The 13,329-nt window shown below is 36.0% G+C and overlaps 1 protein-coding gene across 21 annotated transcripts in view; it reads left to right on the top strand.

The window, feature by feature from the left end:
* The window catches only part of RIMS2 (regulating synaptic membrane exocytosis 2), a 590,415-nt gene that overhangs the window by 202,826 nt on the left and 374,260 nt on the right, over positions 1-13,329 (top strand). The gene's annotated exons all lie outside the window — the stretch shown is intronic.

Below are 13,329 nucleotides of genomic sequence, written 5' to 3'. Positions count from 1 at the left end.
TAGGTGCCTACTTTAATTTTTTTTCACTGCCTGTTTTCATCTCTTACAGTTGATGTGATAAGACAAGCCTGAGATGGAACAATTGGAAAGTACCCTTTGCTAGATCAAAGGAGAAGAAAAGGGTGAGAATCAGGAGTCAGTCTAGGTTTGTGTTATCTAGTACTGAAGCTTCAGGAGCAAGAGTAGTCTTTTCAAGGCTCATATAAAGTCTAGCATCTCACTAGAGTTAAAAAATAGGGATTTGGAGTCCTAGCTTTAAATGAAGATAAAGATACATCTTCCTTTTGATATATTTAATTGTTCAAGGATACGGGCATCTAAATTCATCAGTCCATAATAATATGAATAATAGTAGTCAGCCTCATGGTGAGGCCTTTGAAGATTTTTATACTCATTTACATTGAAATATATGTGCTCATATTGTTTACCTTCCTGCATTTTACTATAGATAAATGGTCCCTGTTCCAGTTATACATAGGACCCACCTATTTTTATCTACTCAAGAAGGTTGCTCCTACAGTTTCCTGAAATGTGAAAGTATGGGATTGGATGGGGAATATTTAAACATTTATAAAAATAAATGATTATAGTTCAAATTTTCAAGCTAAATGATATGGAAAGCTAAATACCTTGAAATATTTACTCAATGATTTACTCAAAAATTTACTCAAAAATTTCATTTTATATTGGGATCATAAGTACTACCTGTTTGTCTTAAAATTAAAACATTGCTTGCAAGAGAGTAAGTTTTCTTATCTTTGTGTTGAATATCAGAGGCAGCAAATACAAGAGGCAGCTTAGATTAAAGCAGTAGTTCTCAAACATTTTGATATTGAGATCTCGTTACAATCTTAAACATGGTTGAGGACCTCAGAGAGCTTGTTTATATGGATTATATTTATTGATATTTATCATATTGGAAATAAAAACAAAGAGTTAGAATATACCTTTATTAAATAATTTATAAATAACAAATAAGCCCACTGCATGTTGACTAACCATATCGAGTAGATAGAATTCTAAGTTGAGCTGTAGTGAGTTTTACCCTCCCTCTGGGTATGTATGGAACTTGTGACTTGTTTCTATCTGGTAGAGTATGACAATGATGAGATAGTCACTTATGTGTTACATTACATTGTGTGGGACTCTGTCTTAGACTGAAGTCAGAGGTTCTTCTGCTTGCTTTAAAAGGTAAGGTACCGTGTTGTTAAAGGGTTATGAGAGGATCACATGGCGGGGATGTGGGGGCGTCTCTAGAAGTGAGAGCATCCTCTGTCTGATGTGTGCATGTGCTCAGTTGCTTGGTTGTGTCTAACTATTTGCGATCCTATGGACTGCAGCCCGCCAGGCTTCTCTGTCCATGGAATTTTCCTGGCAAGAATTCTGGAGCGTGTAGCCATTTCCTTCTCCAGAGGGTCTTCCCAATCCAGGGATTGAACCCACACCCCCTGCATTGCAGGCGAATTCTTTACCGGTAAGTCACCAGGGAAGTCCTCCTATCTGATAGCCAGCAGGAAAATGGGGCCTCAGTCTTAGAGCCACAAAGAACTTAATTCTGCCAACAATCATATGAACCTAGAAAGGGACCCTGAGCTTCAGAAAGAAACGTGGCCTGGCCATCACCTTAAGTACACCCTTTAAATCATGCTGGGCTTCCCTGGTGGCTCAGCTGGTAAAGAATCTGCCTGCAATGTGGGAGACCTGGGTTCAATCCCTGGGTTGGGAAGATCCCTTGGAGAAGGGAAAGGCTACCCACTCCAGTATTCCAGCCTAGAGAATTCCTGTAGGCTGTATAGTCCATGGGGTCGCAAAGAGTCGGACACGACTGAGCGACTTTAACTTTCACTTGAATCATGCTGGAACTCCTGGCCTAATACAAAGTATGAGATAATTAATAGGTATTTTGTTAATAAGCCACCACCAAGATTGTGATGATGTGTTTTGTAGCAATATACAACAACTATTGCAATATTTTAAATGAAAGTATAAATAAAAGCTAATGTTTCAAGTATTGCAAAAAGAAAAGAAAAATTTAGTGAGAAAATTGGTGTTATTTTGCATTTTTTTCATATCCCTTTAATGTCTGATTTAGTGGAAGACAGCTGGATACTTTTATCTCCTCGTGTATTCATTATCTTTAGATATCACATATAATGTAGCCTCTGAAAAACCCCACAGTACACCCATGAGAGAATGAAAGTCCAAAAGGCAAATAATATTTTAGTATTATTATGAGTGTAGTTTGGCTCTGCGGATTCTCTGAAGGAGTCTTCGGGACACCCCCTGAGGTCACTAGAGCACTACAGTTTTGAAAATTGCTAGACTAAAGGTTAAATTTTTAGTAGTCTCCCGCCTTATCACCAACAGAGTATTTAATTGTGTATTGACAGGATTGTAGAAGATAACTCAAACTCTCAGTTTTCTTGTCTATTTTTTGTTTGATTTCTGATATTGTCCTTGAGTTTGTCTATGCTCTGATCATCGCGATAAGCAAATGCAAAAGACCTTTGCTGAGTTTACTATCTAAGAGGAATGGTGGGACTAAGTTTAATTTACAGTGAGTTGGGATAGAGGTTTTTCTTGAAATAATTCTGGCATCTTTTGACTGTAGCCTTTATTTGCAGAGTTGCTGCAGCCATTGAGAAATTTGGTTTAAAACTCAGGAACAGTTTTCAAAATGTACTTTTTAATTTGTAAGAAGTTTATAGAAATTTTTATCTTTAATTATGTATATTCATTTTTGTATGCATGCTGTATTTAGTAATGGCACTAGTGTGTATTTCTCTTAAGTGTTTTTGTTTTAATTTTGTGTGATCTCTTTTATCCTTAAAGAATAACTTAGTCTCATGCATCTCAAGATAGCTCAACACATGATAAATTGCTATTGTCCTGAGATTTGGACAATATTTGCTGTTAGGAGCATTAATATAGAATCGTGTGGATTTCTTCTTTAGTAATCTGTGGCTACTCTAGTTTTTTTTTTTTTTTAAACTAATAATGCAACAACAAAAAAGATAATGTAGAGAATCAAAATTGTTATTACCTATAACCAGCTATTTCTGTTTCTGTGATATATACCTGAGAGATGCTTGTATATATTATTTGACACAGTTGGAAGTCTTGTGGTATGATTTGGAGCTCTTTGTCTGGAAAGGTCTTTCAAGGTTGGTTTGAAGGTTATTGGTGGAACAGTTCTCACTGTGCTTGCCTAATTACACAGTGCTTGAACTGGAAAATTAAACTTAAGGGTGACCTCCCCTCTCTACTGATGCAGCCCTCATCCATTTCTTTCTTTTATTATGTTTCCACCCGAGCAGTTTTGTTTGTTTGTCTGTTTCTTAGATGTTAGTTCTTAACTTGTTTTTTCTCAGTAATATTTTCAAATTCTTATTGAGTTTTCTATTTATCTAATCTTTGAAACTATTTTAGTCTTCCTTTTCTCTGTGTGAGAGTTGATTTGTGTTCATAGAGGAGGATTGACAAATTTTAGTTACATCCATCTGGAAAAGTGTAATATTTTTTCATACAACCAAGACTGCAAGGCTGCAGAATATATGAACTCAAGATTGTTGTGATGTGAAATAACTTTTTCACTTTAATGGTATAGATCTGAAATTCATTTGTATAAATTATTTGACATAGTTGAAAGTTTTGAGGTTGATTTATTATTTCTGTCTGGAAAGTGGTAAGACTCCCATTTCTTCTGGTTGACTCTGCTTAATAAGAATTAGGGTCATGTGAATAGGGAGACTTAGGAAAATTTTATTTTTTTCATTGTGGTATTTTCCCCTCTGCCTAAATATATTTTGATCCAGTGCTCCAGTGCACGTTAGTGTTTTGCTTTCTCAAAAAAAATATGAAGTTTGGTGGTTATATTTATGTCTAAGGACTAAGTTGGTCTTTTACTTGTATTTTCATATTATCTTTTCTTTTTTGCATTCTGGGAACACTTATAAACTGTAAAAGTAGCTTACATTTTAAATGAGAGCATCCGTAGGAGTTTCTGAATAACAATGACATGGTGGTACTATGTAAGGAGTAAGAGGTGATTGCTTATTCTAACTTTGTCACCAACCACTAGGACAAAAAAAAATGCATCTCCCTTTCTGTAAAGTAAGGAAGTTTAGATCTTGTTTTAAATGTAATAGGATACCATTGTAGGCTTTAAATATGGCAGTAACATGATATTATTTATATTTTCATAGGGTCATTTTGCTATGTAAGAATGGTTTGTAGGAGACAAGTATTAGTGCAGAGAGAAATTAGGCTATCTAGGTAGTCTAAGAGAGAGATGTCGGTGACTCGAGCTAGAATTATAGTAACAAGATGGATGTTGTTGGACTTGTGTTCCATTTTGAAGATGGAGTTGACACAATCTACTACTGATAGAATGAATATATGTGGTGGAGTGTAAAAGAAAAAGATTAAGGAAAACTCCTAGTGGTGGTGTTCTAAGAAGGGAAAAACTGAGCAAAAAAGGCTGAGAAAAAAAAAAAAAGCCACCAAAAGGAGGAAAATAAGGAGAATATGTCTCAGGAACAAAGAGTGAAGGTGGTTTAAGAACTATAGACGGCATGGCATCAGTGTCAAATACTAGAGTGAAGTTGTGTTAAGAAAAGAACAGAGAATTGTTTTGGAATATGGCAACATGGAAGTCACTGATGAGAGCCATCTCAGTGGCATATTAGTGATGGAAACTCTATTGTTATAGATTGAGAAGAGAATGTGAAATGAGGAGGTAGACATAGCACCTGTTGACAATTTTTTCAAAGCATTTTGCTGAGAAGAGGAGCATAAAGATGAGGCAGTGCCTAGAACAGAGTATGACATCACGGGGGGTCCTTTTAAGATAGGAAGTAATATATTAATCCAATCCCCGGTGACTTACTTCACACATAAAGTAAATATTATCCATTGTCATTACAAGTACTATTCAAGGAGAGTGAAAAAACTGGTTTGAAACTCAACACTAGAAACACTAAGATCACGGGATCCAGTTCCATCATTTCATGGCAAATCGAAAAAGTGGAAGCAGTGAAAGATTTTTTTTCTCCTCCCTTGGGCTCCAAAATCACTGTGGACTGTGACTGCAGCCATGAAACTGAAAGACACTTGCTCCTTGGAAGGGAAGCTATGACAAATCTAGAGAGCGTATTAAAAAGTAGAGACATCACTTTGCAACAAAAGTCTGTATAGTGAAAGCTATGATTTTTCAAGTAGTTGTGTCTGAATGTGAGAGTTGGACCATAAAGATGGTTGAGCACCAACAACTGATGCCTTCAAATTGTGGTGCTGGAGAAGACTCTTGAGTGTCTTGGACTGCAAGGAGGTCAAACCAGTCAATCCTAAAAGAAATCAACTTTGAATATTCATTGAATATTCAGCTGAAGCTCCAATACTTTGGCGACCTGATGCGAAGAGCCAACTCATTGGAAAAGACCCTGATGATGGGAAAGATTGAAGGCAAAAGGAGAAGGGAGTGTAAGAGGATGAGATGGTTAGATAGCATTACCCACTCACCAACTCAATGGTCATGAATTTGAGCAAACTCCGGGTATAGTGGAGGACAGAGGAGACTGGCATGTTGCAGTCCATGGGGTTGCAAAGGATCGATACAACTTACCTACTGAACAACAGCAACAAAATTTTCTAGAGCAAGAGGGTTCTAAAATAGAGTTAATAGTAAGTAAGCTAGATATTTTAGGAAGAAGTTAGTAAGAAAAAAGGAAGCTAGGTAGAAAATTGCTAGAAAGCTCTTTGTTATATTTTAGTTTCTTTTCTACTTTCAAATTTGGTGCTTAAACAGATTCACTCATAAGTAGCTCTAGATTCTCTGATTAGTATTGATTTCTGTCCGTTTCTAAGGACCAGGCATATCTAACTAGATTTTTCAGTTGATAGAATTGGATCAAAATACATGTAGATTTGCATTTATTTGCACAGAGTTTCCTGCTTTGGCTGAACGAAGACTAAAAATTTTGTTTGCTTACCTTCTTGCAAGGAAGGGAAGAGGGCTTACGAAGGAAGCTTAGGGATGTCTGCTCTCAGTCCACTCTCATAAGCTAGGTCTGGCTTTCCTCTAGAGCAAGTGATTTCAGGTCAAAGAGCTATTTTCCACAGAACTGTTCTGAAGCACAGCATTACAAGGGGCAAATCTTTCCATTCCAGATGGCAGAATATATAATACAGTCATATCAGTCTTCTTAGAATGTTGTCTTTTATTGACTTGGAGACCACCATGCTTTCCTGATGTCCTCCCACCTCTGTGGCTTCTCTTTATCTCTTTATTCTTTATGCTTCTTCCTTATCTGATGACAGTGTGGAGCTTAGTTTCCTGGTGCACTGTCTTATGCTTTTTTTTTTTTTTTTTTTTTACCATTTTGAACTTTCTCTGGGTGATCTCATCTGCTTGCTTGGTTGAAATCATTACTAACATGCTGATGCTTCCTGAATTTATATCTTTGGCTGAGAACGCTTTTCTGAACTCTGGAGTGACATAATCCAATTGCCTACTTATTTGTCTTTCTAGCTGTCTTACATGCTCCTTAAATTCAGCAACTCATCATCTTCCCCTTTCCTTTCCCTCAGTCTGCTCCTCCTTTGGCATTCTCTGTCTTAGGAAATGTTAAGACTCTCTGCTTGATTACTTAAGAAAGACATCTGAGAGTCATTTTTGATGCCTCTCTTGACCTTCATACACCCCCTCCCACCCCTGTGGCAAATCATCATTGTGTCTTGTTGATTTAACATCTACTTTTTGTCTTCCTGTGCCTCCATTTTACTGCTATATTTAATTCAAGCCAACTATTAACTTGCTTTGGCTACCTTATTAGCTTTCTAATTGATGTTCTTGCATCCACATGTGGTGAGATAATTTTTTGGTGTATTTATGAAATCTCCAACTCCTCCTTTATTTCATGAAATAATGAGTAGAAGGAAATTGTATGAAAGAAATGAAGTGTGTACATTCAATATCAGTATCTTATTTTCCATCATGATGGAAAAGAATAAAAAAAGAAAGAATGGAATTGTGGATGGGAACTCTTGTAGGCCAGTATTATTGCACAGTATTTCATTGTCCCCCTTATTTTGCTAAAACATATTTATCGTGGCAATGATTATCATTTTTCATTTTCATATAATGACAATATGCGGTCAGCATTTCTTTCATGAAGAATCTATGGATACTTGGAATTTACTAGGTAGTAGAGTGCCTTATGGAGGCAGTTTGCAAGATTAGGTTGAGTGCTTGGAGTCCCAAGGCTATCATCATTTCTGTACTGTGGTTCCCAGACAGTGGAGCTATTAGAAGTGGAGTTGGACCTTATTCCTATGGATCTTGCTCCCTGAAGTTGTAGTATTGCTTCCAGTTATTCTCTTGATGATTATCAAGGGAATATTTACTCAGAATCAGCAGTCCTAATTCTGGAGGGACTTACCAGATTGTATTTTCTGAGATCTTGGTTCTCTTTCCTCTAACAGCTAGACCTTTTGGGTGTCAGAGCAGACAATCACTCTGGATGTTTTCATTCTGGAGTTTAAATCTAGAATTGGTACGCTGTAGCCTAATTCTTGAATCTGATAGGAGAGGTATTCCTGCTGGTGCCAGCTTATAAGTGTGGGGACTGCTCTGGTAAGCGCTGCTTTGGACTGTTGAAGTGGCCCTGAAGTCCTTCTAGATCTGCAACTTGGTTACAGCGCAGTGGCGTTAGCCCTCATAGATTTGGCCTAGACAGAGGGATCAGGGAGATGAGAATGCTGGTGGGACTTCATACATTTGTGGATGCTGTCATTGTTTTTCCTTTCCTTTCTGAATTAGATGGTAGAAACTGTTGAATCTGTTCTGCTGCAGTGGTCAAAACTAGGCAGATTGGATACAGAGTTTAAGCTCTGGGAAGTGCTACAGAATTTTTTTTTTTTTTGTATGTCAGAAAACAACTGAAAACAACACTATCAACTTAAAAAGCTGACTATGAAAACTGCTGTAGGTATTTTGAACTAAACTCCTTTCTGACTTTTATATGAAATCTTTAGACTTTTGTGCTTACTTAGGTCTGGGCTACTCTTCCTCTGTTTCTTTCTTAGATGTACTGTACGGTCCAGCCTAAGTTGAAGCACAGGCCAGTTTACATTTATTGAACGTCTTTTCTTTCCCTTTTTTTGTTAGAAATTTCATCTTCTTCCTATTTCTTTGCTTATTTGTTATCCCTTAGGTAAATGGTTTCATGGTCTTGCCTCAGGGACATATTTACAATGCAAGACTTTTATTTGCAAAGCATATAAAGACACCTTATTCTCTGGATCATCTTTCTTATAAGCCTTAGATTTTTATCAGATGCTTCAGAAAGTCAATGGAGCAAAAATATTACAATAGAAGAGATAATGCAGTTGTTATAATTATATAGATAGAGCTACAGATCTATATTTTAAGAAAACGAAAGATTCTTTTAATGTTTCAGGGATTTTTCTTATGGATTATACATACTATATAACATAATTTCACTAATTGATTAGTAATATTTAAATGTTTTCATGTGTGTAGCATTTTAAAAGAAATATTTTGGTACTCTTAAACATTAAAAATAAATCCAGACATGTTTGGAATTAGACATCTTTAGAACATAAAATTTAAATATGCCATAAGTGTATGCCTTAGACACATGTACTCTTAAGAAGAGCATAATTTCCTAATTTTTATTCATTCATCTAATTTTTGAGTTTGCATTAAACTTAAGATATCTCACTTATTGACACTAGAAATTTGTAAACCAAGATTCTGAAATACTAATAATTTTAAGATTTATACTTCAAATATTTTTGAAGATAATATAAAGAAGTTAGTGCTAAATTTTGTTTTCTCATTTGTTTGGATTTTCATGGTACTAATTAAGCAGTTTTACTGATTACAGAATTTTAAGAACTTATTGATAAAGAAGAAAACAGATGTCACTGCTAATTTGTTGTTGTGTAATCACTAGTTGTGTTTGACTCTGTGAACTCATGGACTGTAGCCTGCCAGGCTCCTCTGTCCATAGGATTTCCCAGGCAGAATAATGGAGTGGGTTGCTATTTCCTTCTCCAAGGGGATCTTCCTGACCCAGAGATGGATATAGCCAATAATGTGAAAATTAATAATCTAGTATTTGATTTACTTGAGCATTGCTAAGTGAAAGTTTATGGGCTAGCATCATAATATATTATGGTTAAAGATTTCGCTGTAATTATAGAATTCTCCATGTTACATAGTTTACGTTTTGGTCTTTCTTGTGGATAGCGTACCAAAAGCTACAGAATAAGAAAAAACAATTCTGTGATATTTTCACCCAGAAGTAGTCAATATCAACATTTCATTGTTTATTCTCCTAGTGTTCTCTCAGAGTTTGAGCATTTTAAAAGTTTTTGCCACATACTACTTAATATTTCTCAAAAGGTTCTATCAGTATACAGTCCTGACAATAAATGCAGTTTATTTACGTGGCCATTCTCTGACTTTCTAGCCAATACTTTGCCAATTTAATAGGCAAAATAAATTGTTATTATTTTTATTTGAAAATTTGAGATTGCTTTAAAAAGGTTTAACTTGTTGGTGTTGATTGACTTTTTTCCTGTCATCTTTAATGAAATTGCCTGTGCTGCTTAAAGTTTCTTAACATCTTCTGTGGGAACTCTAGTTAACACTATTTCCATTGAGGAGCTAAATTTTCTAATAGAATGGCCACAGAGAAAGCACTTGCTACGAGCAATACCATTTGTGCGTGTTAATGCCTCTGCAGGACTAGATTTAAGTATGGAACTGACCTTACTTGAAGGACATTCTGAATTTATCTCATTTTTGCAGAAAAGGGTAAGCATAAGCATTTTATCCCCTCAACATCTAATGAACAGAGTTGTAGAACTTTACACAAAGAAATCCTATAAATATTTGTTGCATAAATAAATATGATGAATAAAAGATACCTAATGCTATTGTTGGGCTTCCCTGGTTGCTCAGTGGTAAAGAATCTGCCTGCGATGCAGGAGACTCTGAGCTCGTTTGATCCCTGCGCTGGGAAGATCCCCTGAAGGAGGGCATGGCAACCCACTCCAGTACTCTTGACCTGGAGGATTCCGTGGACAGAAGAACCTGGCGGGCTACAGTCCACAGAGTCGCACAGAGTCGGACGCGACTGAAGTGACCAAGCACCAGCAGCAGGGACGTTATTGTTAGAATCTTGGTTCCAATAATTTGATTCCTTGGATAATTCACAGTGAGGTTACGCCCACATACAGCATACTTCACAGTTTATAAAATACATTTGTTTTGATATAATAATACCCTAAGTAAGTGATGTAGTTTATTTTACATTTGAAGAAACATAGCTCAGATATATAAACTGAACATCCTGAGGTTTCATGGCTAGGTAGGGTTGGAGTCAGTACTTAAATCCAGGCCTTTTGACTACAAGTGCTATGTTCTTCTGTCCTTATAGAAGCCTCTGATATTTATATTACTTGTGAGCCTTCAGTATATAGAAATTTAAAACAAATATTAGGTATAAACATTCTTTATAATATTTAGGATATTTATAACAAATTACAAGGTCCATCCAACGCACAATGTTTTTGGTTGCGAATATTGGTTGTTCTCGTATTTACGAGCCTTTATAACATGATATGGCTGGCCAAAACAAAAAAACCAGCACGGAAACTAACAACCAAATTAAGCTCTGAGAGGTTTCCTGTACTACTTTACGATATGACTAAAACATAAAATTTATAAAATTTCATAAAATTTAGGCTTCTTATTTGTTAAACATCTACTGTCTACTAGGCATTGTGGTAGACAGATAAACGTGTGTCTTAATCTCATGGAACTGAGAGTGAAAGACAGACTTTTTTCAAGTAAATATATAGTTATGCTTTTATCAAATGCTGTGAAGGAAAAGTATAGGGTACCGTGAAGGTGGATAATGGGGGACCTAATCTAGGTTAAAGAAAGTCTTCTTGAGAAAGTGACATTTGAACCCTTAAGGATGAGTATGAGAAGGTGAGAGGTGATAGAGAGGTAGAGAAGTAGAAGAAACCTCTTCTGGAATGTTGAAGAAACTGTGAGGAAGCCGACCAGTACTGTGTGTAATATAGTGACAGCTGGAAATAAGACTCCGAGGAAGGCAGCTGCTGTATTCTTTACTTCGAAGAAGCCATTTTGAGGCTCATTCCAGTAGTCTTTCTATTGCTTAGACCATTTTTGAAACTCTTGCTGTGAGCTTGCCTTAAGATTTAATTTTGAAACACAAAAGAAAACATTTTTTAACAACAGACTATTTTGCAGTCTAGTCACCTTCATATTTAATAGACTTGCTTTAAAATGGCTTTGGATTATTTATAAGAATTTAAAAAAATATTTAATTTACTTTTGCTTACGCGAGGTCTTCATTTTTGCACATGGGCTTTCTATAGTTGTGGTGAGCGAGCTTCTCATTGCTGGGGCTTCTTTGGCTCCAGGCCCGTGGGCTTCAGTATTTGCAGCACACAGGCTCAGTAGCTGTGGCGCCAGGGCTTAGTTGCCCCATGGAATGTGGGATATTCCCGGGAGAGGGAATGAACCTGTGTACCCTGAATTGGTAGGCGGATTCTCATCCACCGTACCACCAGGGAAGTCTCCTATTTATAAAAATTGAATCTACCCACAAGGCGTTGGGTATATATATGTGTATACACACACACACACATACACACACACATGTTATATCACAGATACTCTAAGTTTTGGAAATTAAGAACTTAAAAGTGTGTATTTCCACTTATAGAAATTGACTTTTCATGGGTGTAAAAATCAACTTGTAATCAGAGGCTTAACAATTTGAAGCACATCAGGTTGCTTCTGTCTGAGTTAAATGGAAGAAACCCACTTAAAATTATTTGTGAATTTTAAAAATTTGACATGTTTACTTTGAAATATACTTGATCGCATCACTGAGAAATAGGTTTCTTATTCATGTATTGAGGCTGATTTATTTACAAATGGGCTTCCCTGGTGGCTCAGATGGTAAAGAATCTGCCTGCAATGCAGAAAACTTAGGTTTGATCCCTGGGTTGGGAAGATTCCTGGAGGAGAACATGGCTACCCACTCCAGTATTCTTACCTGGAGAATCCCCATGGACAGAGGAGCCTGGTGGGCTACAGTCTTTGGGGTCGCAAAGAGTCATAGTTGACTGAATGACTAACACTTTCACTTATTTTTTATTTACAAATACAAGTGTGTATGTGTGTGTATGTGTGGGTACCCATGTGTGCACGTGTATAGAAGATAGAATAGGCAAGAAGCATGTTAAATGGAGCCCAAAGTAAAGACCTTCATTCAAATACTATTTTACAAGCTGTGGGATCTTTAATCCCTTAATACCTTAGTTTCTTTTCATCCATAAAATAGTAGCAATAATCACTTGTTCATGTTTTCTAAATATTAAAAAATTTAGAAGTATTAATACTTAATAAGCTAAAAATAGTTTATGATTATTGTGTGTGTATATATTTCATAAACATATTAGTGTATACCTATTAAAATCTAAAATAATAAGCAAAATAGGAGCACTCTTAAAGAAAGTGAAGTTGCTCAGTCGTGTCCGACTCTTTGTGACCCCATGGATAGCAGTCTACCAGGCTCCTTCATCCATGGGATTTTCCAGGCAAGAATACTGGAGTGGGTTGCCATTTCCTTCTCCAGGAGATCTTCCTAACCCAGGGATTGAACCTGGGTCTTCTGCATTGTAGGCAGACACTTTACCGTCTGAGCCACCAGAGAAGTCCTTTTACCAGACCTCTCTTAGTTGAGGACAAACCCATTATTGAAGATCTTAATTTATTAAAAGAGTAAATTAGTTGTTTAAAAATTTATATTATTACATGCTTACTTTTTATCTTTAAAAATTTTAGTATTGTTTCTTTTATGTTGTTATTTTGTGACATGTTTATTCGCATCAAAAAGAATTCACTAGTTTATAAAAAAGTTTCAGTGTATTTAAATAAGCACTTAACTGCTTATTTATTGATAGTGGTATGTGTGTGGAAGGGGATAGAAGAAGTTAAGGCTAAAAGTTCAGAGAAAAGGGCTAAAAGAGATGTATTTATTAAAGAAATGTCATGATTTAGGAGCAGTTAAAGATCAATAAATATATTGATCATCCTATAAGTGAGTTGATTTTTTTTTTTTTTTTGTGAGTTGATTTTTAAAATTTGGTTTACACACTACTTTTAGAGCATCTTTTGTAGAAAGATGAATGATCCTGGATGTAGAGTAACTTAAGATTTTAGCTAAATCAGAGTTACACGTTTAGAATGGACAGTGA

The sequence above is a fragment of the Cervus elaphus genome, chromosome 21, assembly GCF_910594005.1.
Source record: "Cervus elaphus chromosome 21, mCerEla1.1, whole genome shotgun sequence".
NCBI classification, from domain to species: Eukaryota; Metazoa; Chordata; class Mammalia; order Artiodactyla; family Cervidae; genus Cervus; species Cervus elaphus.
The sequence above is the reverse complement of the archived record's forward strand: the minus strand, read 5'-3'. Positions and strand labels throughout refer to the sequence as shown.